The sequence below is a fragment of the Chelonia mydas genome, chromosome 3 (genome assembly GCF_015237465.2).
Source record: "Chelonia mydas isolate rCheMyd1 chromosome 3, rCheMyd1.pri.v2, whole genome shotgun sequence".
In the NCBI taxonomy this organism is placed as follows: domain Eukaryota; kingdom Metazoa; phylum Chordata; order Testudines; family Cheloniidae; genus Chelonia; species Chelonia mydas.
Window position 1 is genome coordinate 6792599 of NC_057851.1, and position 26377 is coordinate 6818975.

Here is a 26377-nt window from a genome sequence, read left to right on the forward strand (position 1 = left end):
TGTACGTTCATATAAAGGTGTAATCCTCTTTTAGAAGCTTACTTTGAACCTCTTGTATTCATTAACTATTTGAAAAAGTTTCAGATACTGCATACAAGTTTTGCAAAGTGTATTCAAAATTTTACATGCTGTACAGTCACTGAACAACTCTTGTTTTAAAAACGGTAGGTATATTGCAAATGCTGTGGTGGATATGCTTAAGAATAGGGTAAAGGTGGTGGGAAAGAGTGAGTACAGACAAAAGGGTGTGTATGTGCCCAAGAGAGGATGTGTGGGTGTGTTCATTAGCCTGGGTGACATCTTGTCTAGGTAACTTGTAATGCTGTCATCATCTGTTGTCTTCTTTCTGGAAAATATGATGATGTACAATTTCCGAGAACTTTTAAACCTGCAATACGTCTTCTGTCCCTTCCTATGTGCAGCATGCTCCCCATTCGTGAGAATGAACTTCATACCACATAACCAATAGTGAGCCTTCCACCTGGTGTAGTTGTTTACACCGGTGGAAAGTGAGTGTAAAACAGTACTACTGGCACGAATGGAGAATTTGATTTGATTGCATTTTACCACCATTTTGCACACATGTAAATGACTATAAAAGTGCAAGGCAGTGGAAAATTGGGCCTACCCTCTTCAGATTATACATTTTCAATGAATAATTTCTGTGTCCTGTTGTTAGGACTCCAAGAGATTTCCACTGTGTTACGGTTAGAAATTTGCTAACTGCAGTTGTCAGCCTACCCCTTTTGAACAGGTAAAACACTAATCTTTTACAATATGATCAAGCGTCCCTTTCTGACCAGATCTGTCAATGTATATGTTCTGGGGTGAGAGATTTGATTCCAATGGGTGTGAGAGCCTTTCAAGAGACACCAAAGGTATATTCTATAATATGTAATTAATATTTAAATGCATGAGGCCTGTTTAAAAAGAAAAAAAAAAGTACTGAATCTCTGTACAGACAGCATAATCTAGATTTGCAAACCTTCTTGCATAAAAGGTGGATTCCATCTTTAGTCTCCCCCCCCCCCCAACAACATTCTGTCTCTTATTCCCCAACCCCTGTGCTCTGTTTTCGTCCTCCTGAAGGATTGCCACCTATCCTAAAATTTGCACGATTATCCTGATTTTTAATAAGGTTTACCCACAACCTGCTGTTGTGTTAAACATGACGTCCTTATTTACAGTGTCTGCAAAGGTATGTTTAACATCATATTAACATGACTCCTTCTGTTTGAAGCTTAACACAACCGAGCTTGCTAGTGAAGATGAGTCCAGTGGTGTGCTTTAGATCTTGCAAGTAGGGTTTGCAGACAGTCCAGGGCTGTTGCAGTGTTTTTCATTACATCCTTTTTCATGATGCAACAAGACTATCCTTCATGGGATACTGCAACATGTGATAACCTCCCCAGAAGTCTGGAACACCATTCATGATGTAGACCAGTGATGGCACATGACCATCACTTTGTAAAGTGTTACAGAAGTGCACGGTGACTGAATGACTTGGGATAGAAATCTCAGAATGGATCCTTGTTGGTTAAGAATTGCTCCTTAACCAACTCGTCCCATTGCCGGGGGGGGGGGGGGGGGGGAAGCCCTGAGCTTCCGCACCTCCCTGGCGAGTGAGTGGTCCATGATTGATTTTTTTTTCTGTGGGTCAATGGCCCATGACAGAAAAAAGGTTTCCCACCCCAGAGCCTGCATCCCCAGCCAGAGCCCTCACTCCTCCCTGTGCCCCAACCTCCTGCTCCAGTCCTGATCCCCCTCCTGCCCTCCAAACCCCTCAGTCCCAGCCCGGAGCACCCTCCTGCACCCCAAACCCCTCATTCCCAGCTCCAACCCCGTCTGCACCCCCAGCCAGAGCCCTCACACCCCCCCATTCCCCAACACCCTGCCCCAGCCCAGAGCCCCCTCCCACACCCTGAACACCTAATTTCTGGCCACACCCCTGAACCTGCACCCCCAGCCCAGAGCCCATACCTCCTCCCACACCCCAACCCCCTGCCTCAGCCCAGAGCCCCCTCCCGTACTCCTAATCCCTCAGCTGCACCCCCCAACCTGGAGCCCCCTCCTGCACCCCAAACCCTTCATCCCTGGCTTCGCCCCAGAGCCCGCACCTCCCGCATCCCCGCTCCCTGAGCCAGCCGGGTGAAAATGAGCGAGAGAGGGAGGGTGGGGAGAGCAAGAGATGGAGGGGGGGGGGATGGAGTGAGTGGGGGTGGGGCCATGAAGGGGTGGGGCATGGGTGTGGCATTGGAGGAGGGGTGGGGCAAGGGTGTTGGGTTTTGTGTGAGAAGAAAGTTGGCAACCCTTCTATGCAGTAATCATGGCACTGATGCTTTAGGTCAATGTTTGAAGGGTAAAATTGGGGGGGTGGAAGGGAGGTTGTCTGCCTGATCATAATCCACCGGGCAGTGAGTGTGCTAAGCATCCTGGTCAGTGACTGATCCACAGAGTAAGTCTGTGTACGGGCCTGGCTCTCGAGCTCAGACTATAGCAATGCGTGATTTTTAGCTCTGGAGGGCCCCGCTTCCATCCCCAGTATCAGCCCAGATGGCAGGTGGCGAGTAATAGCACTTACCAGCAGGAGAGTGAGTGTGTGTGTGCGGTTTTTGGAGTGGGGTGAGGGGGTGAGAGAACCTGGATTTGTGCAGGAAATGGCCCACCTTGATTATCATACACATTGTGAAGAGAGTGGTCACTTTGGATGGGCTATTACCAGCAAGAGAGTGAGTTTGTGTGTGTGGGGGCGGAGGGTGAGAAAACCTGGATTTGTGCTGGAAATGGCCCAACTTGATGATCACTTTAGCTAAGCTATTACCAGCAGGAGAGTGGGGTGGGAGGAGGTATTGTTTCATGGTCTCTGTGTATATAATGTCTTCTGCAGTTTCCACAGTATGCATCCGATGAAGTGAGCTGTAGCTCACGAAAGCTCATGCTCAAATAAATTGGTTAGTCTCTAAGGTGCCACAAGTACTCCTTTTCTTTTAGCACCTACATGATTAGGGAATGCTAATGCCCCCCACAGAGGAACCTGGGTGCGTGGGGGTCATTGTACGTTCCCTGGTATTGGGTGGGAATCTCGGTTTCTCGGGCCCTGGGACGACCACACGAGAACTTAAGTCGTCGTTGTTGTTGTTGTAGAAAGATCAACTTCTCTGTCCTCCCTGGGCGGGGCCTTTTAGTCCATTCATCTTCCAGGGACTGGGGCTGGCAGTGGGACAGCCCCAGTAGAAAACGCAGGGGCTGTTGACCGGGGCAGGGGAGGGCCAGAAGCCCCCCAGCCCGGCTCCTGAGGAACCCCAAGGGTGAGCCCTGGGGTGGGCAGTGGAGCAGATAGGCGGGGGGGGGGGTGGGAGCAGGGGCGGTGATGAGGGGGGATGGGGCTCTTGGGGGGCAGGGTCACGAGGAGGGCCGGGGGCAGGGGTGGGGGAGCGGGGCAGCGTCTGGCTGTGAGGCTAGTCCCACTGCGGCTGCGTAGTGAGGGTATCAGCCGCCGCTGCTGCTGCTGCTCCTCCCATCCCTCCCCCTCCACAAGGGGCTGAGGAACGCTTCGGAACTTCGACAGTTTCCGTCAGTTTCCGGAATAGACCAGCGTCCTCCTACGCGTGGGCCCCCCCTGCTCCTTTCGGTATTTCCCTTCACCGCTTCGGCTACTTCCGTACGGCCTCGGCTAGTGTCGTTAATTTCCGCTCCTCCATCGGAAATGGCCGAAGACGTGTGTGATCCTGCGGTTTAGGGGAGGTGGAGCAGACCGGCCGGCTTCTTGGAACAAACCAACTGTGCCTGGACGGGGGGGGGGGAGCAGGATCGAACGGACGGAGGCGAAGAAGGCCGCAGCTACGGCTCCCCCCCCCCCCCCCCCCCGTTCGAGGGCGGCGGCGGGGTGAAGCCCAGGACGGCGCCTCCCAGAGGGGGGCTGCGTGGAGGCGCAGGAGGTAGGAAGGCTCATACCATGTACTGGGGAGGGGGGAGGCGTGCGGTGCAAAGCGACTCTGTCCTGTTAGACTGGGATAGGAGCCGATGGGGATGGGGGGAGCCTGAGGGGCCAATGGGGGGGCAGCCAAGAGCTTGGAGATCGGTTGTCCGCCGCCGCCGAGTGGTACAGTCTTGGGGGGCGTCGTTGGAGGGCGGGGCAGCACCAGGGCCCTGCTGGGAGGGCGGGGCAATAGGGATGGGTGTGTGTGTGTGTGAGCGCGCGCGGGGGGGGGAAACACCGTGATGGGGGAGGGGTACGTGTTGGGGTGTGTTTGTGTCGGGGTCAGGGACCCTTGCAGGGGAAGGGCATGTGTGGATGTGTTTTGTGGGGCAGCACTTGTGGGGGTGGGGTCGGGGTCAGGGACTCTGAAGGGGGGGCACGTGTGCGGGAGGGGGTCAGGGACCCTGATGGGGTGGGTGCGTGGTGGTGGTGGAGGTGTCCAGCACCTTGATGGGGGGGTGCATGGAGGTGGGTGGGGGATCAGGGTTAGGGACCCTGATGGACGGGGACGTGTATTGGTGTGTGGGGGGGATGACCCTGACGGGGGGGGCACGTGTATGGTGGGGGGCAGGGGTTCAGGCTCTCATGGGTAGGAGCTGTAGTAGTACCAAGGACCTTGGTATGTGGGAGGAGAGGCAGTATCGGGCCTGGGGAACCCAATAGGGATGGGGGTCCTGCATCAGAACAAATTGGGGAGTCCTGCTGTGGAAGGGTTGGGGGCTCTGCCAGCGCTCAGGGTTCTGATGGGGGTGGGATTGAGGAGGTGGATGGACCAAGACTGTGATGTGCTTTGGGTCTTCTGTGTTTTGTGTCTTCAAGTACATCATCTCCCTGTGTGCTGGACTCAGTTATGCAGTGCACTGGTTTCTGCTGGATGGCACTCTGATTACTAGCCTTTGGTTCTTCTGCTGGTGCATCCAGCTTTTGTGACTGGTACTCATAGGCCTCTCCCTGTTACTTTTATAGATTTATTTTTAAATTTAAAAAATGTGCCTATAAGAAGTCAGGAACGTAGGTATTGCCAGACTGGACCAGACCTGAGATCCATGTAGTCCAATATCCTGACAGAGGCCAGTGCCAGCTGTTGCAGAGGAAGGCGTTGTTAACCTCCAGTGGGTATATGTGGGATAATCTGCCCCCAATGTTAGGCTATATTCTGATCTCTAATAGAGATTGGTTTAAGACCTAAAACATGAGGTTTAATATCCCTTCCAGAGATTTTGTTTGCAATAACATTTATAACTCTGGATAGTCATATTCTTGTTATGCATCTAATTGTTCAATCTCTCTCTGAAACTTGCTAAATTCTTGGTCTCGTCTACTTCTTGTTTCAATAAGTTTTGCAGTCTAATAACCTGTTATGAAAAAGTATTTCATTTTATTGATATTGAATGTCCCCTTGCTCTTGTGTTATGAGACTGGAAGCACAAAAGCTCCTGATCTACCTTCTCTAGACCGTTTGTTATATTATATGCTTTTTAGCATATCCCATCGCACATCTCCTATCTAAGGTACGTAATCCCAATCTTTTTAATTTCTCTTCATAGGAGAATTTGTTCATCCCCGTAATCCTTCTCCCTGTACAAGGGCTTTAGGAGATTGTATACTTCATATTATAACATAATACCACCGGTAGTCTTGACTTAATCCATGAATCTTACTGGTGCAGTGCTCATGTGTTGCTGTTGGCTAGTTACTCTGGCCCTAACCAACTGTGGCAACTCAGATGCCTGCATAGTTGAATAGTAAGGATTGGAAATTGGCTACATCCTCAAGGTCTCAGTTGGGGAAACTGGTACCACTGGGGAAACTGCTAGCCAAGTTATGTCATCATGGAACAGCGAGACCAGGCCAAACAGCTGAGGAACAAAACCGTACCTTCCAGAACTGCTTGTTTCTCTAAAATTATGACCAGAAACAACAAAAAAAGAGTGTCTTGTTTTTGTGTATGCTAAAATTCAAAGACCTTGTTAGTGCCATCTGAATCTTTTTCAACACTGTCTGGTACAGTATGTACTTACATATCTCAGTAAGGTATCTCAGCTCTAAAATTTCCTTTTTGGGTAAATCTAGTAACTGTGTATGTGTCAAGAGATCTAAATAACTTGCTATCCTGCATTGCTGTTGCTCTCCCATTTAAAAAAAAATCTGTTTTAAGGACCTGATCTTGCACACCTGTACGCACATGTGAAAAAGGGTGTTTGTGTAAGCATTTACAAGACTGGGGCCTGAGACAGAATCATCACCAATATATTTTGGTTTGTGGATTTGTGTTGCAAGTCTCTTTAAGACTGTCAGGTTGTCAGGGCAGGGGCCATGGTTTTTATACACTGTCAGTGTTTGTTCATTACTGGGTAATCATAGGCTATTTTCTCTGTTTGGTAAAATCAATATTAAATGAATGAGTCTTAACTGTTCTGATATGCAAAGGCACAAAAATGCAGGATGTTGTATTTACAAAGTATTTCTGAGTGGGAGTAGTGGTTAATTTATCTTGGTATTAAATCTGCTGGAGGAGGAAATTTAGAGTGCTCCTCTTTTTTTTTTTTTAAACACTGATAAAGAGTTTGACAGTCCCATCACTACATGCAGCTTTATCAGTATTCAGTTAAGGCTCTGCTGTGTCTCTTCTCTTCCGTTCTTCACGCCAATAGCTAGAGTTTACATCGGTTCAGCTCAGTGTTAGAGAGCCTGGAACTGGGGTAATTGACTGCCTTGAGTTCAGCAGAGAACAGCCAAATTCTTCTGGCAGCTGAACTATTGTGCAAGACGGTCCTTGATTTGAACTTCCCAATATCTCATTGCAAAAGAGATGTTCAAAATAATTTTCTGAAACAGCCTAACTTTGGAAGGGGGAGAATGTTAACAATTTGATGTTTTGCATGTGGGAGTCTGTGTCGTAGAGGTGGAGTGGAAGAACCAAATGCACAAGCTAAAGGGAAACAGAGTGATCTCTTGAGTTGTCTTGACCCACAGGGCTCATTCACACAACAAAAAATAAAAAGGAAGGGGTGTTTTTGAGCTACTAAAATCGGGTGGGGAAGGGGAGTTTTGCTATTGCTGGAATTCTTTTAAGTATCGCTCTCCAGGACAGTGATGACAATGAATTGAATGTTGGGCAATGAGGCCTTTGCTTGGCAAGCTCTAGGGGCAGCAGCAGCATGGGTGGAAATGCAGTTCAGGGACCACGCTACTTCCCACCCCAACCTGGCCCTTTCAGGCTCAGGAAACCAGTGATATCATCAGACTCTGCGTTTCACAACTTTGAGTCTTTTACTCTTTGCTAATTGTCTGTTTGTTCCTTTCCCAAGTGCTCTCTGGTGCCAGTCTCATTCTATTCTATATAGATTCTTATACCATGGTTACCACTGTAGTTTTTGAGCCCTGTCTCCTTGCTCTTGATGCCCACCACCATCTTTCTGCATTCCCTTAGTCATAATAACAGGTAATCATCAAGTGATCCTTCCCCTATCGCCCATTCCCAGCTTCTGGCAAACAGAGGCTAGGGACACCATCCCTGCCCATCTTGGGTAATAGCCATTGGTGGACCTTGTTATGGTCTTGGCCTTCACAGCATCCTCTAGCAAAGAGTCCCACAGGCTCACTGTGTGTTGTGTGAAGAAATACTTCCTTTTGCTTGTTTTAAACCTGCTGCCTGTTAATTTCATTTGGTGATCCCTAGTTCTTCTGTTATGAGAAGGAGTAAATGACACTTCCTTATTTACTTTCTTCACATCAGCCATGATTTTATAAACCTCTATCATCTCCCCCCTTAGTCATCTCTTTTCCGAGATGAAAAATCCCAGTTTTATTAATCTCTCCTCATATGGAAGCAGTTCCATCCTCCTAATAATTTTTGTTGCCCTTTTCTGAACGTTTTCCAATTCTAATATCTCTTTTGAGATGGGGCGACCAGATCTGCACGCAGTATTCAAGATATGGGTGTACCATGGATTTATATAGAGGCAATATGATACTTTCTGTCTTATTATCTATCCCTTTCCTAATGATTCCCAACATTCTGTTTGCTTTTTTGACTGCTGCTGCACATTGAGTGGATGTTTTCAGAGAGCTATCCACAATGATTCCAAGATCTCATTCTTGAGTGATAACAGCTAATTTAGACCCCATCATTTTATATGTATAGTTGGGATAGTGCTTTCCAATGTGCATTACTTTGCATTTATCAACATTTGAATTTCACCTGCCATTTTGTTGCCCACCCACGCAGTTTTGTGAGATCCCTTTGTAACTCTTCATAGCCTGCTTTGGACTTAACTAGTTTGAGTGGTTTTCTATCATCTGCAAACTTTGCCACCTCACTGTTCACCCGTTTTTCAAGATTATTTATTAATATGTTGAATAGTACTGGTCCCAGTACTGACCACTGGGCAATACCACTATTTACCTCTCTCTATTCTGAAAACTTACCATTTATTCCTACCCTTTGTTTCCTATCTTTACCAGTTACTGATACAAGAGAGGACCTTCCCTCTTATCCCATGACAGCTTCCTTTGCTTACGAGCTTTGGTGAGGGACCTTACCAAAGGCTTTCTGAAAATCTAAGTACACTATATCCACTGGATCACCCTTGTCCACATGCTTGTTGACCCCTACAAGAATTCTAGTAGATGTGTTTGGACAGATCCTTATAGGATGGGGTGCTGACCCTGACTGGAGTCTTTGGGTGCTACTGTGATGTAAATGAATTGCAGGCCAGTTGCATGTAATTTGCTTTCTGGGTATATTTTACACTTGCTTATTTGACGGGGAAAGCAACATACATGCATGCACACATGCAGGCCTTTCTAAATGTTGAAAAGCACATAGTGTTTAGTTGTGATTTTATAGTGCTGTTTCATGGTGGTTGCCATGATTGAGTTTGGCTTTTGCAGCTCAGCTTCACGCTGCTGCTTGTCACACAAATGAGTTAGATGTTATTTGGAAAACAGGTGCAAAGCCAATGAGTTCTGGGGTTTGTTAGGATGGGTAAAAGCAGCACCATGTACAGCTCTGCTGCTTACAGATAATCAGTCCCCAAACTGTGTAGGAATAAAAAGCGCTGAGTGCTGGCTGACCAGGTAAATTGATGTTATTTCACAGCAGACACAGTGCCAGTTGTGAAGTGCAAATTGAAATCCCATTTTGATAAATTGTTGCTATTAGTTAATTGAAGTCTGTTGCCAGCCAGAGAGGTTTAGTGGCCTGACTAATCTATTGCAAATGGATTTACCTCTGAAAATGTTGAAAGGATATTGAGTAGTTTAAGTCTAATATTTGACTTGCTTTCAAATTGCTATAATTTTGTAGGGAATGTCCTATAGATTCCAATATCTCAATTTTTAAAATCCAACACTTATTTGAGAACAAAGTTTAAAATATCCAGTATTTATATAACATCTACCTAGATGTTGTGCTCCCTCTGCTGGCTTTTGCAGCTAACTGTAAATAAGGTGCCACAAGTACTCCTTTTCTTTTTGTAGGTAACCAGCAATCCCAATTCTCAGAGTTGTACTGACATGATCAATAAGTCCACAAAGTGAAACTGACCTCTCTCTCTTACCGGTTAAAGCTGAGTGAAATACAGTGTTTCCCTGCCCTTTATTACTGTTAAGAAAGCAGCATTGCTAGTCAGTTGTGGCCCTTTGGTCTTCCATGGAACAATTATATTTCATAATAAGTACAGAGTTTTTATTCTGAACTGTCTGTTTCACATATATCCCCGGAACCCTTCCTGGTGGTTTTGGTCTTGGATGTGCTAGCAGTACAGGTAGCCTGCAGTTCATTTCAATGGATATATCGTTTTGTTTCCTCAGGTGCTTGCTCTGACCTGATCCTGTAGGACAGACTCTCTTCTCATTATGTATTTGCCTGTCTATGTGCTCTACCAGTTGATTTATGCCATTTGGAAGTTATGTGGTCTTCTCAAATATAGGCCAATAAAACCATCTATTAATCAATTTTTAGGAAAGTTATCTCTGCCAAAATGTCCAAAAGTGTGCTCTAAACTTGGGGCCCAATTTGAGAGACCTAGGCCTGATTTTAAGAAGTGTTGAGCATCCACAAGTCACAGTCAAATTGGTGAAAGATACAGGTTTGGTATTGTGCTTTGTGTACTGGAGCCCTCTGTTTCAGTGCAGAATAAAAACAGTATGAGCAATGGCAAGTCTAGCTTCCATCACACTTTCTCATTAGTATGCCCCAGTTATGAACTGGAAGACACACCCCCATACGTCGGAAGTACAATCAGTGGAATGAAACAGAGCACAAGAGAGGCTTTTGTGTATATTACTCCTGGGGGAATTCTCCGCAGATTTTTTTTTTTTTAAATCTGTGCACAATATTTTAAAATTCTGCCAAATTCTGCATATTTTATGTGTCATAATAACACATATACTCTCTCCAGTTTCAATTATTTTGGTAATTTATTTCAAAATACCTGTCAACAAGTATGTCAACAATACAGACAACAGCAAAAAACATTTCCCCAGGAGTAGAGAGTTCAAGGAACCCCTATAACAGCCCAGTTTAAGTTGGGGGGTACTGGAGGGGGCTGTGAAGGCCCCCAGAGCCCAAACACCTGTACTCCCATCCTCCCAGAGCCCAGCTGTGGGGCACCCTCCAGCCCAGACCCCAGCATCCTCCTTCCCCACAGAGCCCAGCCGTGGGGGCCCCTCTCACCACAGAGCCCAGGCGTTGGGCAGCCCCCAGCCCACACACCAGCACCCCCAGATCTTTTGCTCCCCCCAACTTCTTTACTGTCCCGCCGGGGGACGTGGTATAGTGTGGCTGTGCCCTTCCTCATCCTTTCACATATCTGGCTGGGTCTCCCAGACCCTCTCCCCTCCCTGGGAGAATGAGGATCAAAGACCGTGCACTCTTGAGCCCAGCCAGGCTGGGTGCTCTGCTCACTGCAAGCTGGGCTCTGCAGAGTCCAGCGGCCCACAGTGGCGGCCAGAAATTCTGCGGGGAAAGCAGGGAATTCTGCATCTTGCAGTGACGCAGAATACCCCCAGGAATAGTATATGCCTTCGCCCCAGTGTATAAATGATAGACAGGAGTGTTTTGAAATAAAACCTATTTACCTTTCTCTCTGGTGTTGACCTTTGGGCCTGGTAGAATTGCAGAGCTATTGCATGTGGGTATTTAATTACTATCTGAGCTTATTTGGTGGGAACTGATGTTGGGCATTTCTGCTGTCTTACGTGTTGTGTGCCATATGCACTATGAGGGAGTGGAGTGGAAACTGCTGACTAGCAGGTGAACTCTGGAAAGTGTTAGCTAACAGAAGAAAATGAACCCTATAGCCTAAAAGTACTAAGACAGCCAGTAAACTGATGGAGCTTGAGAGCTAAGAGCCCTCCTTAAAGCATATAAAGAGTTGTTGTTGATGTGAAAGCGCTGGTGTTTTCGTGTCCATCTGCTGAAAGTAGGTGTGACAGGCATGGGAATTTCCTGCAGTAATCTTGGAAAACCGTATTGAAGTTAAGTTTAAGTATCTTTGGCATCCATTGTATTAAATGCAAAGGTTACGTATTATTGTGAGCCTGGATGATCAAACGACTGTACTGAACAATGTTGCAGACAAGAATGGTCTTTTGGGACAATGTGTGTAAAGTGGGTTTCCTGAGGAATCTATGGGAGGAGGTGAATGCAAATTCCCCACCCTGATTATGCAAAACCCCAGCCTTTTGAAGCTACGCTCTGAGGAGGAGACCGTTATCTGCTGATTATCAGTTCAGGGAATCTGAACATCAAAGGTGCAACATGTAATAAAGGAAAGACTTGGGGGGTGCTAGTTATGATATGAGGCTATTATGAACTTATAACCACAGAAAAACCCTTCAGTGGGGTATGAAAGACTGACTCCTATCAGAGCCCTTGTTGGAGTTGGGATGATCTCAGGTAAGCTTATTAGTGTGCGTGTAGGTTCTTTTATCACTGTTAATATGTTTTCTCTGTAATGCTTTGGCCTTAAAAATAAATGTGCTTGCTTATCAAGAGCTATGTGTTAACTTATAACTGCTGGTAATTACAGCTGTGTATAGCCTTCAAAGAGAATGTAAAATGCAGACACCAGCCTATTTGAGCATTCTGGTTTGCTGGGAATATCACAGTGTAAGCAGGGAACTGTGCAGCTTGGAAAAACCCCAGTCAGGACAGGAAGGAGAGATGTGTCCCTCTACCCAGGAGAGATAGTAATTGAGAAGCCTGGAGTGGGTGCTCTTGAGGGACCACAGAGGGGGAATACATGGACATCAGTGTTCCCTCCAATTTTTGACAGGCCATGTGTGCAAAAAAATTTCTGTGCAAATTGTGCTTCTGTGCAAATTTTTGTGCGTGCGGTGCTTCGCCGTGTGCGCGGGGTTTAGGATCTGTGTGCGCAAACAGTGATGGGCAGTTGCCTTGAACTATGACAATAGGCTCCTACCACTCCCTCTAGGCCAGAGGTGGACAAACTACGGTCCGCGGGACTATCCTGCCCGGCTTCTGAGCTCCCGGCTGGGGAGGCTCGCCCCCGGCTCCTCCCCCACAGCCTCAGCGCTCTGGCCCGACACTCCTATGGGCGGTGTGGCTGGCTCTGGCATGGCAAGGGGGTGGGGGGGTCCCAAGGGGCAGACAGGGAGCGGTTGGATGGGGCGGAGGTTTTTTGGGGGGGGGAGGGGGTGGTCAGGGAATGGGTCGGGGGGGGCTGAATAGTGCATGGGAGTCCCGGAGGGCCTATCAGGGGGCAAGGGTGTGGATGGGGTTGGGGCAGTCAGGGGACAAGGAGCGGTTGGGTGGGGCAGAGGTTTTGGGGGTGGTGGTCAGGGGATGGGGAATGGGGGGGTTGGATAAGTGTGGGAGTCCCAGGGGCCTGTCGGGGGCGTGCATAGGGGTGTGCATAGGGGTTGGGGCAGTCAGGGGACAGGGGGGATGGGGTTCCAGGGGGGCAGTTAGGGGCGGGGGTCCCGGGAGGGGGCGGTCAGGGGACAAGGAGCGGGAGGGTTGGCTGGATCAGGGATTCTGAGGGGGGCTTTCGGGGGCGGGAAGTGGGAGGGGGCAGATAGGGGGTGGGGGCCAGGCTGTTTGGGGAGGCACAGCCTTCTTTACCCGGCCCTCCATATAGTTTTGCAATGCCAATGTGGCCCTCGGGCCAGAAAGTTTGCCCACCCCTGCTCTAGGCTGATATAGAAGTAATTAACAGGTAAGAAACTACTTTTGCCCAGCTTCTGAAAAAAACGTAACACCGGTTTGAACGCTGGATTTGTTCATGGTTCCCACTTTGAGGAATAGGGTGGCCAGCCGCATGATGTAGTGCAGTAGAGAGAGCCAATTGACAGGGATGGCTGACTCCCAGAATGTAGTAATGTGCTATAGTGGGTCTGGGCCAACGTTATTTTCCAATATTAATGAAGATAGTGGTCCCCTGTGCAACCACAAAAAAAGCCATCTATTATTTAGGACAAGTAGTTATTTATTTCCTTAGGCACCTCTTCTGGCAAGCCTTGGGAGCTTGTAAATGCATCTCCCCCTCACAACTTGTGTATCTGAATCTTAATGTAGGGACTGAGGGCTATCCAGCTATCGGAAAACCAGCCAGAGAGAATGGCAACTTTCCAGTGCAAATAATTACTGGGGTAGCTGACAATTGGCTTTTCAGAAACCTTTTCCCAATAGTTCCCAACAGTTTATCAAGAAACAACAAAAAACGTGGAAGAAAATAAGAATGGTCTGCCAGGTGATGCAGGAAAGAAATCGTAGTTTATCAAATAGCACCAGCGATGTAATAAAATGGATGATGAGGAGGAACAGACTAGGGAACAGTGTGTAGGAATGTTGTCTAGTGAGCACTAGGATTTGACATGCTCAAATACAGGGGTTCTCAAACTGGGGGTCGCGAGCTGTCTGCCTCTGTCCCAAATCCTGCTTCACCTCCAGCATTTATAATGGTGGTAAATATATTTACAAGTGTTTTTAATTGATAAGGGGGGGGGGGGTCGCACTCAGAGGCTTGCTATGTGAAAGGGGTCACCAGTACAAAACTTTGAGAACCACTGCTCAGATATGATTTCAGTCTGTCACTGATATTCTGTGTAACCTTTGGCAAGTTGTCTGAAAATTCTGCTTCTGATGAATGTGTAAAGAGGGTATCATGCCTCTTTATCTTACAGGAGAGCTTGGAGATTAGTCAATGTTTGTAAAGTGCTTTCAGATCCTTGGATGACACACCAAGTTTACATGCATATTATTAATAACTTGAAAATTATTAGAAATAATATTTAACACATACTAATTGTTTCCTCTGTTGCACTTGGGTACTTATTACTTGTGTCTAAGGTCTCTTGGCTCTATATTTTTAGTTAATGGCCCTGAGAAACAGTACCAAGTCCCTGTGTGGAGCTGTTTGGAAAGGACAGTTGTATTTAGAATTGAAATCTAGTTGGAGGTGATGGGTAGCTGAAAGCTTTTCACTAAAGGCTCAAACTTTTATGCTCTTCAGGCACAGTAGCAAACTCTTTAGCCCTCCTATAGATATTAGTAGTACCTTACCTGATTGATTGATATTGATTAGGAAAGTCCTATTTTAATCATGTTGTCTAACTTCTTCTTCCCCATGATATAGCAAATATTTTTATGATGGAAGATAACTGTTTTTAATTGGTTAGCATGAGCATGCATTTCATGTAGCAAATTTTAGGCAAATAAGCCCCAAAAGAGCTTCCAAAATTAATTATTATGTAAAGTGTGATTCTGCTCTGACTTCCCTCCCAATACAATCCAGTTGATCCAGAGAGGGAAACACAAGATATATGTCAAAACAGAATCATAATTCTATCTTGATATGCACCTTGTGATCAATATTACACACGTGGACACAGAGAAATCCTTTTGGTCACCACTGGAAGTGCCCATCTCTTGTGTAATAAGTGGGAACTATTGGACAAATTCCACAGATAATGCAGTTTGTATAGACAGAAGTAAAGTGAACTTCCTCTGTTAAAACTGATTTGAAGCAAGGGTTCGTGGGTGGCTGGTTATTATGTTAAGGCTTTGTTGCCGGCACAGAGTGCCTGAGGCAAGCAACAACTGGGTTCGTTGCCCAGTGTGCCTAGTGTAGTGCCCAGTGTCACCAACAGCTTTATTGTATGTGTATTTTTGTTTGGCAGTGCCTTGTGAAGGGGGAGCTTTGTATCCCTCTATGGTACCTATATACACTCATATATTCCCCATTTCCTTTATCTTAGAGATATAGGAAGTCTGTGGTGGAGCAGGGAATTGAACTTGCATTGCCTAGGTTAGTTCCCTAAGTACGGAACCATCCTTCCTCTGTGAATAATTAGAACTTGGCTTTCACAGTTCATGAATTGACAGTGGAAAAATTAGCTTTATCTTAACATTGGAAAGAGTTGACGTGCTCCAGTCCTCCTCCCATTTAAGTCAGTCCCAGTGCTGCTGTTAATCTCAATGGGAGCAAGAAGGAGGGCCTATTTAGGTATGTGGTGGTGCTTCTAAAGGCAGTTTTCTTTCAGCAACAGAGTGGTAATTTAGCAGGGCTGTGGAGCTCAGTACATCTGACTTTTCACAAAGAATGGATAAAAGTGGTTTGTCATTCTATACAATGATGAAGGGTGCCAGAGAGCAGGACGCTGTCATTCTGTTCCGCAGTCACATGCTTCTGTATAAAACCGAGGTTTGTACTCTTGTGGCTAGACAAGCATAGTTCCCATTAATGTGAACTGGAGTTAGCACAAAAAGGAGAAAATACCCATTTTGAAGACTGTTCTGCTATTCGACAATAAGATGTCTCAAAAGTATCTGCTATTGGTGCAAATCTTCTGAGGCTTGTCCACTTGTTTTATTGCAAGACTCTATTCTGAGACCCTTTCACTTGAGCTCTTCTGTTTTGAGCTATGAAATTAGTAATCTCCATTATTTCCCATTTATGGAAAGGAATGTCTTCATTCCAGCCCAAGTTTAATTGCAGACTAGATCTGTTTTGAGAACTGCATGGAATATGTTTCTTAATTTAGGTGGCAAATTCAGACATCTCTTTATACACATTGGGGAGGCGGGTGGGAAGTTTGGGACTTCAGTTAATTTCAAACACATTGTACACTTTTTCATGCTCGCTATTTATCTATTCCATGTGTTCCAGGTACTCCGATCTAAATTGTTTGGCTAGTAATGTGAGCTTTGGAATTCTGATATTGCTCACTAGTTACAACTAACATTAAAAAAAAAAAATCAAGGTGTATTATTTTTACTTTCAGATTTTGCTTTCTATTCGTTGTTTGCAGTGAGTCATTGCAATCTTGAAGTGGAAGTCTGTTTACTTACCATTCTTTGCTTGGCTTTCCTTCCAGAGTTCAGCTCCTAATATTCTTCACAAAGAATAGAATTGAAGCATTTAAAAAAAAAAAAAAAGCACATGTGGACTGTTCCTTTGCTAACAATATGTATTGTATTATAGCTCTTCTGTTAGCAAAGTTATAGTTACATTTAAATTGGGACTTTGATAGACTCCTAACTCTCCAGAACATTCTCTTCTGGGGGCTGAAACTTTTCTTGGTCTCATTTCGGAGGGGAATTTTCAGAAAGTTTGAGGGAAAATTCTCATCTTGTATATTTTTTTAATCACTCAAAAATACCTTTCCCCATGTCCCCACTTAAAAATATTATGTATGTGAATAGCCCTTACTGAGAAGTTAGACCTTGGCTTGGCTTGGCAAATTACTTACAAATCAAAGAGTTAAGCTGAAAAACCATTTCTGAGCATGCTTAGTGGCCATCTTCTAAGGGTTAAGCAAAGCCTAGCGAAATCCCATTCCTTGGTGACTGTGCAGTACACAGGGTTACAGCCAGGTTGGGGTGATGTGCAGGAGGGAGGTTAAACACGCTCAGCACATTATAACAAAATTGCATTTGTCTCTGCTGCTGCTGTCTTAGTCTGTTTCTGTGTCAGATATGCTTGCAGTGAGCTCACTAGTTGCACTGCCAGTGTGAACGCCACGCTTTTGCTGCAGTAAAGTGGTTTCTCCTTTGCCATCTCTGAAAACTGCTTCTTACAGGCCGTTGTGTATTCTTTTCCCTCTCCTCTCTCTCCAAAATTTGGCTTACTGATTTTTCTCTTTTTGCACCAGGCTTTTTTGAGTGGAATTGGAGCTTTTATTTAGCAACCACAGTCTCTCTCCAAGTGCTTCCTCATTGGCTGTTGCTTGTAGGAGCACTTTAGAGGGCTGCTTATTCCTGTTCCCAAGTCCCACATGCAGCACTGACCTAGTAACCCCTCCCCCTCTTGTCAGCATCTGGGGAATTTTCCAAGTAGGATGACTGGGCTTTAGCAGTCTTTGCCAGCCAGTCTGCCTGCCTGCTATTTCTGGAGCCAGTCATTATTTAGGCCTTCCAGGACAACTTCTCAGACAAACAAAAGGGTCAGAAATGTTCACAGTACCCCGGGACTCATCAGATTACCTGAGTGTCCAAGTGGGGGCTCTCACATCGTTGCTCCCATCACATGCATCAACTTTCTGGGGGCTGCGGATTGTCAGAAACACAGCCTCTTCCTGCAGATCCATTGGAATGCCACCATAGAAAGCAACAAAAGTGCCATGGCTGCTTTCTTGAACCGCCAGTGCAGAATGAAAGCAGGAGCTCTGAAGACGGAGGATTTGGTCATGTCTAGAGAATAAGGCAGCACAGTCAGAACTGCACCTCTTCAAGGGAAGACTAACTGGCCAAGTGCCAGTAGCAGAATGGGAACTCAGAAAATCTTTTAGAGTAGTGTTTCTGGTCTGCAAGGATACTCCAGGGGCCCTGGGCCCTGCTGATCAACTCCTCCCCCTCCCTACCAGCACCTCCTGCATGCCAGGAGGTGCTGGGAGGCAGGGGGAGGAGCAGGGACGGGGCACGCTGGGGGGAGGGAGTGGAATAGTGTCCGGGGGGCCCCGCTGATCAACTCCTTCCCCTCCCTCCCAGTGCCTCCTGCATACCTTGGAACAGCTGTTCCCCAGAATGCAGGAAGGAGAGGGAGGAGGTGTGCTTGGGGGAGGCGCGGAAAGAGGCAGGGAAGATGAAAGGCAGGGATGGGAAGAGGAAGGGTGGGGCCTGGGGCAGGGGAGGGGATCCGCAAAAAATTTAAATCAAAATGGGGGTCCTTGGGTTGCTAAAGTTTGAGAACTGCTGTTTGAGGATCATGTTTCAGATGGCTCCTTCCCTAAGTTAACATTCACAACCAGGCCTAATAGGACAGACTCAGGTTTTTGCTCTCGGCACTGGTTTAGACTTGCAGATTCTGGGGCCACTGTTATCATCTAGTCTGACTTCCTGTATAACATAAGCTAGAGAACTTCCCCCAAATAATTCTTTGTGAATCCACAAGTGTGGAAAGTGGCTGCCTTCTTGTTACCCTGGATGATCTTTCAGGAATCCACCTTTACTTCATTCACTTTGATAAGAAAAGTGGGCAGAAAATTCAGCGGGGACCAACCATCAGTCTTTCTGAAGACTCTCCACTGGCTGCAGAGACTCTGGATCCCCCAGTCAAAATAGATGTTGCAGTTTAGTCCATGAGTAATCCCAGTTATCTTAGTACTCCTTCACCAAGGGTCCTCTCTCTCAACTAGAAACTCACCACCTACAACGTGAATAGCTGTACTTTAAGAGATCCATCTACCACTGAGATGCTGGATTTCTGGCTGAACTCCAGAAAAACTTCCACCACTTAAATTCACTAAGCAGCTTGGAAGTCTTGGTGCTCATGGTGCTCCTACAAAGACTTCACTTCCTCATTCTGTTGAGTCTGTTGGGATGAGTGATCTTTCTAAGAGTGTGTCAAGGGGCCCCACAGCCTGGGGACTGGGGGGGTTCTTTTATGTAGTTAGTACAAATCTCAGTACATATTTTGCTCCCAGTTACATTCAGTGAAACGTCTAATTTTTTTTTTTTTTAGGGCTGTCATCGCAGGTAACTCATGATTAACTCAAAAAAATTAATCATTATTAAAAAATTAATCCCGATTAATCGCACTTATAACAAATGAATACCAATTGAAATTTATTAAATATTTTTGGCTGTCTTTCTACATTTTCAATATTGATTTCAATTATAACACAGTATGCAAAGTGCACAATGCTCACTTTATATTATTATTTTTGATTACAAATATTTGCACTGTAAAAATGATAAAGGAAATACTACTTTTCAGTTCACCTCATAAAGTACTGTAGTGCAATCTCTTTATTGTGAAAGTGTAATTTACAAATGCAGATTTGTTTTGCTTACATAACTGCAGTCAAAAACAAAACAGTGTAAAACTTTACAGCCTACAAGTCCACTCATTCCTACTTCTTATTCTGCCAATCGCTAAGACAAACAAGTTTGTTTACATTGATGGGAGACACTACTGCCTGCTTCTTATTACAATGTCACCTGAAAGTGAGAACAGGCGTTCGCATGGCACTTTTGTAACTGGTGTTGGAAGGTATTTAAATGGCAAATATGCTAAACATTCTTATGCCCCTTCATGCTTCGGCCACCATTCCAGAGGACTTGCTTCCATGCTGATGAAGCTCATTAGAAAAATAATGTATCAATTAAATTTGTGACTGTGTTACTTGGGAGGAGAATTGTATGTCTCCTGCTCTGTTTTTCCGACATTCTGCCATATATTTCATGTTATAACAGTCTCGGATGATGACCCAGCACATGTTGTTCATTTTAAGAACACTTTCACAGCAGATTTGACAAAATGTAAAGAAGGTACTGATGTGAGATTTCTAAAAATAGCTACAGCACTCTACCCAAGGTTTAAGAATCTGAAGTGCTGTCCAAAATCTGAGAGGGACGCGGTGTGGAGCATGCTTTTAGAAGTCTTAAAAGAGCAACATTCTGATGTGGAAACTACAGACCCCGAACCACCAACAAAAAAGAAAATCCACCTTCTGCTGGTGGCATCTGACTCGGATGATGAACATGAACATGCATCAGTCTGCTCTGCTTTGGGTCGTTATCAAGCAGAACCCATCATCAGCGTGGACACACGTCCTCTGGAATGGTGGTTGAAGCATGAAGGGACATAGGGATCTTTAGCTCATCTGGCACATAAATAACTTGTAGCTGGCGTTACAGTAGTGCCCTGTGAACGCCTGTTCTCGCTTTCAGGTGACATTGTAAACAAGAATTAGGCAGCATTATCTCCTGCAAATTGTAACCAACCTTGTTTGACTGAGTGATTGGCTGACCAAGAAGTAGGACTGAGTGGACTTGAAGGCTCTAAAGTTTTTTACATTGTTTTATTTTTGAATGCAGTTTTTTTGTACATAATTCTATATTTGTATGTTTAACTTTCATGGTAAAGTGATTGCACTACAGTACTTGTATGAGGTGAATTTGAAAAACATTTTTTTTGTTTTTTACCGTGCAAATATTTGTAATAAAAAATATAAAGTGAGTACTGTACACTTTGTATTCTGTATTGTAATTGAAATTAATATATTTGAAAATGTAGTAAACATCCAAAAATATTTAAAATAAATGGTATTCTATTGTTTAACAGCAAAAAAGAAAAATTAAATCTTACAGTTGACTTTCACCTGGGTGTGTGTTTTTACTTTATTCACAACTCTCCTACTCTGTCTCATTTCCTTCCTTCGTTGGGAGGATGTTTGTTCCCCACTTGATACTTCCTAGCAGTAACTGGCCAGAGTAGCAGATCCCTGTGTCTGCAAAAAATAAAATTAGTTTCTTTCCTTATCATTTTGGTTTTTCATAGTAGGGATTTCAGTGCTCTGGGCAGCCCCACCCTCTGCTAATATTTTATATCTGCCAACACAAATATATTTAACAGGGTTGTGTTTGGAAGAGAGAGATTTGAGTTCACGTTTTTTGCTTTTGGGCCTGCATGTATGTGTATTTCACTGACCTGTTACTCAGCCGTTAATTTTTGGTTTTGGTGATATTTCCTGTCGCTCATGTAGGCAGTGCCATCAGGCAGTATGTGTGTGTGAGAACTGGCAATGCACTGGGGAGGGAGTGGGTGGTATTCAGAAACCTTAGTAGCTGCCTCTGATCATTGAGACCAGACAGGATACCCAACAGTAATTGGGGAGAACAGCAGATCGTTATTATGAAAAACCAAAATTGCAGTTAAGGGAACTGGTTTTACTTTAAACCTTTTTTTTTAATTTTAATTTGGCCTAACTTTGAGTGTCCCCTTGTGAGAGCTGATCCACAATTTGGGATAACCCATTTCTTTGTATATTTGTGATGATATTAACTAACTTGGCACTGTGCTGTGATTCACATGGCTCTTATTCCTTTTGATTGTGTTGGCAGAAAACGTTAAAGAGACCGTTGAGATGACACTGCATTCAGTGTGGAGATGCTGCTCTTGAAAACAATCACTTTGGGAGCTCTGGCTTCACAGCTATGATATAACTGTCTCTCAGCATCTATCTCCTCTGAGGGTGCCTTTGTTTTAAACAACTGGATTGAAGACGCTGTTAAAAAAAAATGCACAATGGGGCCTGAAAAGCTGTCCTCTGAGGGTATTTATGGCAAAAAGGAGGAGGGGAGTGGGGGATGGTCAGGGTTGCCACTGCTTTCAAGGACCACTTCAGAAGTTTGATTGAGTGGGTCAGTGTCCAGACAACGATGAAAAATAGGTTAGAGTAATGGGTCACTCTCCATTTATGATGTAGTTAAGACTAATCTGACATCTTTATCCGTCACTGTCTGCTGTTTTCAACTTTATCCTCTTTGGTTGTGTCTGTGCTCGGCTTTTGTTTCTCAAAATATCCCAACTTTTTGCTTGCTCCAGTGTGGCAATGGAAATGTTAGAAAATGGCACTTAGTTTTGTTCTGATCCCTTTGTTGTCCAGATCTGATCTGAACGGAGTGGTTAAAGGATGGTAGCTGGAGCTCCTACCATTGCTTGCATGGGTGGAGCTGCACCTCAGCTAGAGACGATGGGACATGCTGAGAAACACAAGGGTAGTGCAGATACAGCCCTTTTGCTTCATTTTCTTTAGTAGTCCTGCAACTCAGAATCAGCTATGGGGTTGGACCTTGAGCATTAGTAGTCTCACATTGCTGGCTGCAATGCTCACAGGAACGCTAGAAGATGATCCTGAAGCTCGACAAGTCTGGAGATCGAGCTAACGACATCGGTAGATCTTTCCCGTGTGCCCCTCTGTCTAAGGCTATATCCAGACCTCATTTGGTGACAGATGGTGTCCAGTGAAGGAAAAATCCCTGATTATAAGGCAGCCAGAGTTTGTGCAAAAAACCCAACACACTGTACCCAGCTGTCTCCCAGAGTTTTCTAAATCAAACACCCTCTGGTAAACTTACTTCCCTGGTGTAATCCACAAGGCTGAAATAAATTCTAGTATGTAGTAAAGATTAAATATTTTCCAGATATTAATTTAAATAGTCAATGGAATGTGCTGTCATTCCATAATTTTATCGTGTAATGACATTGGCAGTCTAATCCCAATTGGGAGGCAGGTGAAATTAGGACATCGCCTTAACTTCTGGTGAGGAGAGGAAGAAAGAACTTGGGAACACAATATAGGGGCACTAGATGTAAAGGCTTGTGTGGAAAGATGCGGGGGTGGGGGAGAGCGTTTGTAAATACAATATTTTATGGTGAAAACCCCAAATACCTTTATAATGTGGAATCTTGGGACTAAATTGAAAAGAGAAATTGGGACTTTTTTTTTTTTTTTTTACAATTCTCTTACTAGGAATGTAGCTACAATCTTTATAATTAAATATTTCAGACTGTAACATAAGGCAAGCACCAGAGATTCCTCCTTCCCACCCGTTTGTCTTATGGTAGCACCCTGAGGCCTCAAACCTGTTTGAGGCCCCTTACTGCTAGATGCAGTACCCATGCACGTTTTAAACTCCGTAGTACAGGGATTGTCTGTATCTGAATAGGCAAGATCGACAAAGGGTGAGAGAAGGGAGGCATTATTCCTGTTTTACAGATGGGGAACTGAGGCACACGGAGAGCAAAATGACTTGCCTGAGGAATTTATCATGCAGGAAGTCTGCTGAAGAACCACAAATTAAACCCAGATCTCCTGAGTCCGTCTGTTGCTTTAAGCACAAGATCATCCTTTTTAGTCCTGTTGTAAAATGGTTATCCAAAAAGGAAGCAGTCTGACTATTCCAAGTTGCTGGCATGTACTGATAGGGCAAACGAATGTCCCATTGGAACCTGTTGGCTCCATTATGTTTCCTAGCTCCATATACCCATTGGGGCAAAAATGGAAGAGAAGAATCTAGAAAAGGGGTGGCCAACCTGAGCCTGAGAAGGAGCCTGAACATTGGTAAATTCTTTGCCAAAGAGCCACAGTAATACATCAGCAGCACCCCTTCAGCTCCCCCCCCCCCCGAGTGTCTCCCACCCGCCAGCAACACTGCCGATCAGCACCTAACCCTCCATCCCTCCGCCGCCCGCCCGCCACGATCAGCTGTTTTGTGGTGTGCAGGAGGCTTGAGGGGTGGGGGGGAAGGAGGAGGAGCAAGGGCGCCGCAGACTCAGGGTAAGGGGCCAGGGCCTTGGGGGAAGGAGTGGAGTGGGGCTGGGGCTTAGGGCAGAGCCAGGGGTTGAGCCATGAGCACCCCCAGGCACATTGGAAAGGTGGCACCTGTAGCTCCACCCCCGGAGTCGGCACCTATGAAAGGAGCCGCATATTAACTTCTGAAGAGTTGCACATGGCTCTGGAGCCATAGGTTGGCCACCCCTGATCTAGAACTACTTGGTGGTGTTTTTTAATTATTTTTGGCAGGGGATAACTTTTGCACAGCATCCCTGGGATAGTAAGTACTCTTTCATCGTCATCACCCTTTGCAAACTCTAATCTTCAGAACGCTCCTGTGAGATTGGGAGGTACTGCCCCTATTGAACAGATGAAGAAACGGAGGCACAGGGAGGTGAAGTGACTTTCCCAAGATGTCAGAGGTGAGTCAGTGACAGGGCTGGGCCTAGAACTTGTAACTTTTTGGAGGTTTATTTTTGAATATTACATTCTAGTTTTTCCTTTGAAATACAGCATGTTTTCTGTAGGGGTTGCCTCATTCCATAGCGACTCCGCAGTAAAATTGAGAAGAGGAAAAGCGATGCAACTTCATGACCAATTGTATTTGAGCTACTGCATGTATTGGTATTGTATAGATCGGGGTGGCCAAATTTACCAACTCTCTGAGCCGCATACAACAATCTTCAGAAGTTTGAGAGCCGGGGCATGCCTGCCGGGGCTTGGGGCTTCAGCCCTTGGGAGGCACCTGCCAGAGCTCAGGGCTTCAGCCCTGCTCCTGCTTAAGCCCCGAGCCCTGGCAGGCATGCCCCATGGGGCTGAAGCCCCGAGATCCACCTCCCCACTGAGCAGAAGACAAGCCCCTAGCCCCACCACCCTGCCATAGAGCAGAAGCCCTGAGCTCTCCCACCCCACCAGTCTGATAGGTAGAGAATGTGGGGGGGAGGGTGTGCAAGCCACACTTTAACTGTAAAGAGCCCCATGTGGCTCGCAAGCTGTGGTTTGACCACCCCTGGTATAGGCAGTGGAGGCTTACATAAATGATTCTGTGTTTTTCAGTACATCATCGAGGCATTTTTTGTCTTCTTCCCAGATCTGTTATACTTGCTGCATTTGTATGCATGCTTTAGGGTCTTCATTTGTAGCTTTCAGCTTCTTGGAGGCACTGTGTGTGTACAGATGTCCCTGATTGATCAGTTCTTAGCTGACTGATAGCTCAGAGAGTGGACGGAAGCTAGTATATTCATTATATGATAAAAATGTAACGTAGTCCTATGGTAAAGGTCATTGATGGTGTTGAATGTTAGTATAGTGCAAGCATGTATTTTTCTAAAGGTTTCACAAATATCGGGATACTGTTGGGGAGGAGTGGGTTTTTTAAAAATAAAAAACAGGGAGAAACAGTGCCTGGTGTACGCTGTCAGGAGGCAGTCCTTGGTTAGCTAGGAGTTGGATAAAATAGCCATTATTCCATCCATATTTAATGTCTGCAATTTTTGTTTGCAAATGTTCCAAAACCACATGTGTGTAGTCTGTGTCTGTGATAGCTTAAAATACCCCAGTACTCTCTCTCTTTGCTTGTTTTCCGAATCCTGCAGAATACTTAAACCAAATCTACACAATTTTATTTCTCCTCTTTAGGATTACTCTAACCTAGATTTACTATTAAAGCCTAAGGTACATCCTTGATTCTGTACATGCAGGAGGGATTGCTTGCTGTAGAAGATGATTTGGAATGTTTTCTAGGAAAAGACTTCTCAGCAGTGAGGTGGATTGCGATTTGCATCCCAGTGAATTGCAATATGAATCATCATACAGCTAGTGGAGTCGGGTTTAGGATTGACCTCCAAACCATTTTCAGTTGAACAGGTGCATGACTGTGTGTAAGTGTGTTTGGGAGGGGTGTGTTTCCTGCTGAGGCCTTGAACACGGTAAGATATGTAACTGACCTGTTACTGATAGCTTTCGTATCTGTGCAGGGCTTAGTTGTTTAGCCAAATGATACCTGATTCCTTCCTATAACACTCCACTTTAAACAGCAGTCATGATTGAGTGCAGGGAAGCATTTTGTACTCTATTCTTGTGACTACAGTTCATATTTATAAGCTGTTGGTTGCCATGTTAAGGCTGCCTTTAAAAGTTTCACTGTTTACCTTCCCAGCTCCATTAAAGCCCCTCTGACCACAGTTCATTGATTGTTGTTAGAGCATTGACTACAGGCTGCCTCTGATCCTTTATTAAAAGGGGGATTGTGTTGTCTGTCCGCAGAGCAGCTGCTGCTAATACGTACACTTGTGATTTGCAGCAAGCCCTCTGACACGAGGAATGTTGATTTGAGCGACATGTGTTCCCTCTGTTCTGTTGGGTTTGCTGTGAATTTTTTGCTTGCCTCTTCCGGATTTTACTGATCGGAAATGAGTGTCCAACTTTTTTGACAAGAGTAAGATCCCTCCCAGGTGTGTGTTCAGTACTTTGATAGCACTTCAGGCAGTATGGCAGCTGTTTGACCAGCTTGCCTTTGGCTTGATTAGGCTCCGTGTAGTTCCAGATATTGTAACAAACCTTGTGATTATGAGGCTTGGAAATTGTCCCAGTGAATTTTGCTTGATTAGAATGTGATCTTGGATTGCTGCAAAAAAATAAGTTCTATATCAGAGGTGGGCAAACAACGGCCCGCGGGCCACATCCGGCCCGCAGGACCATTCTTCCTGGCCACTGAGCTCCTGGCCTGGGAGGCTCGCCCCTGGCACCTCCCCTGCTGTCCTCCCTCTCCCGCAGCCTCAGCTCTCTGCGTCGCCGGCGCAATGCTCTGGGCGGCAGAGCAGCGAGCTCCTGGGGCAGCACAGCCGCAGAGCCCGGCCTGACCCG

At 45.5% G+C, this 26377-nt stretch overlaps 1 protein-coding gene across 3 annotated transcripts in view; it reads left to right on the forward strand.

Annotated features, from left to right (window-relative positions):
* Positions 1–26377, forward strand: part of EXTL3 (exostosin like glycosyltransferase 3) — a 225383-nt gene that overhangs the window by 25433 nt on the left and 173573 nt on the right. Inside the window, exon 1 of one of the 3 annotated variants that reach the window (XM_037893836.2) lies at positions 3430–3938. The exons of 1 other annotated variant lie outside the window; for it this stretch is intronic. The gene's annotated coding sequence lies outside the window, so the exon portion shown is untranslated. Of the gene's footprint in view, positions 1–3429; positions 3939–23823; positions 23935–26377 lie in introns of those variants that run through there. One more of the 3 variants, XM_043542079.1, reaches the window with a different exon arrangement.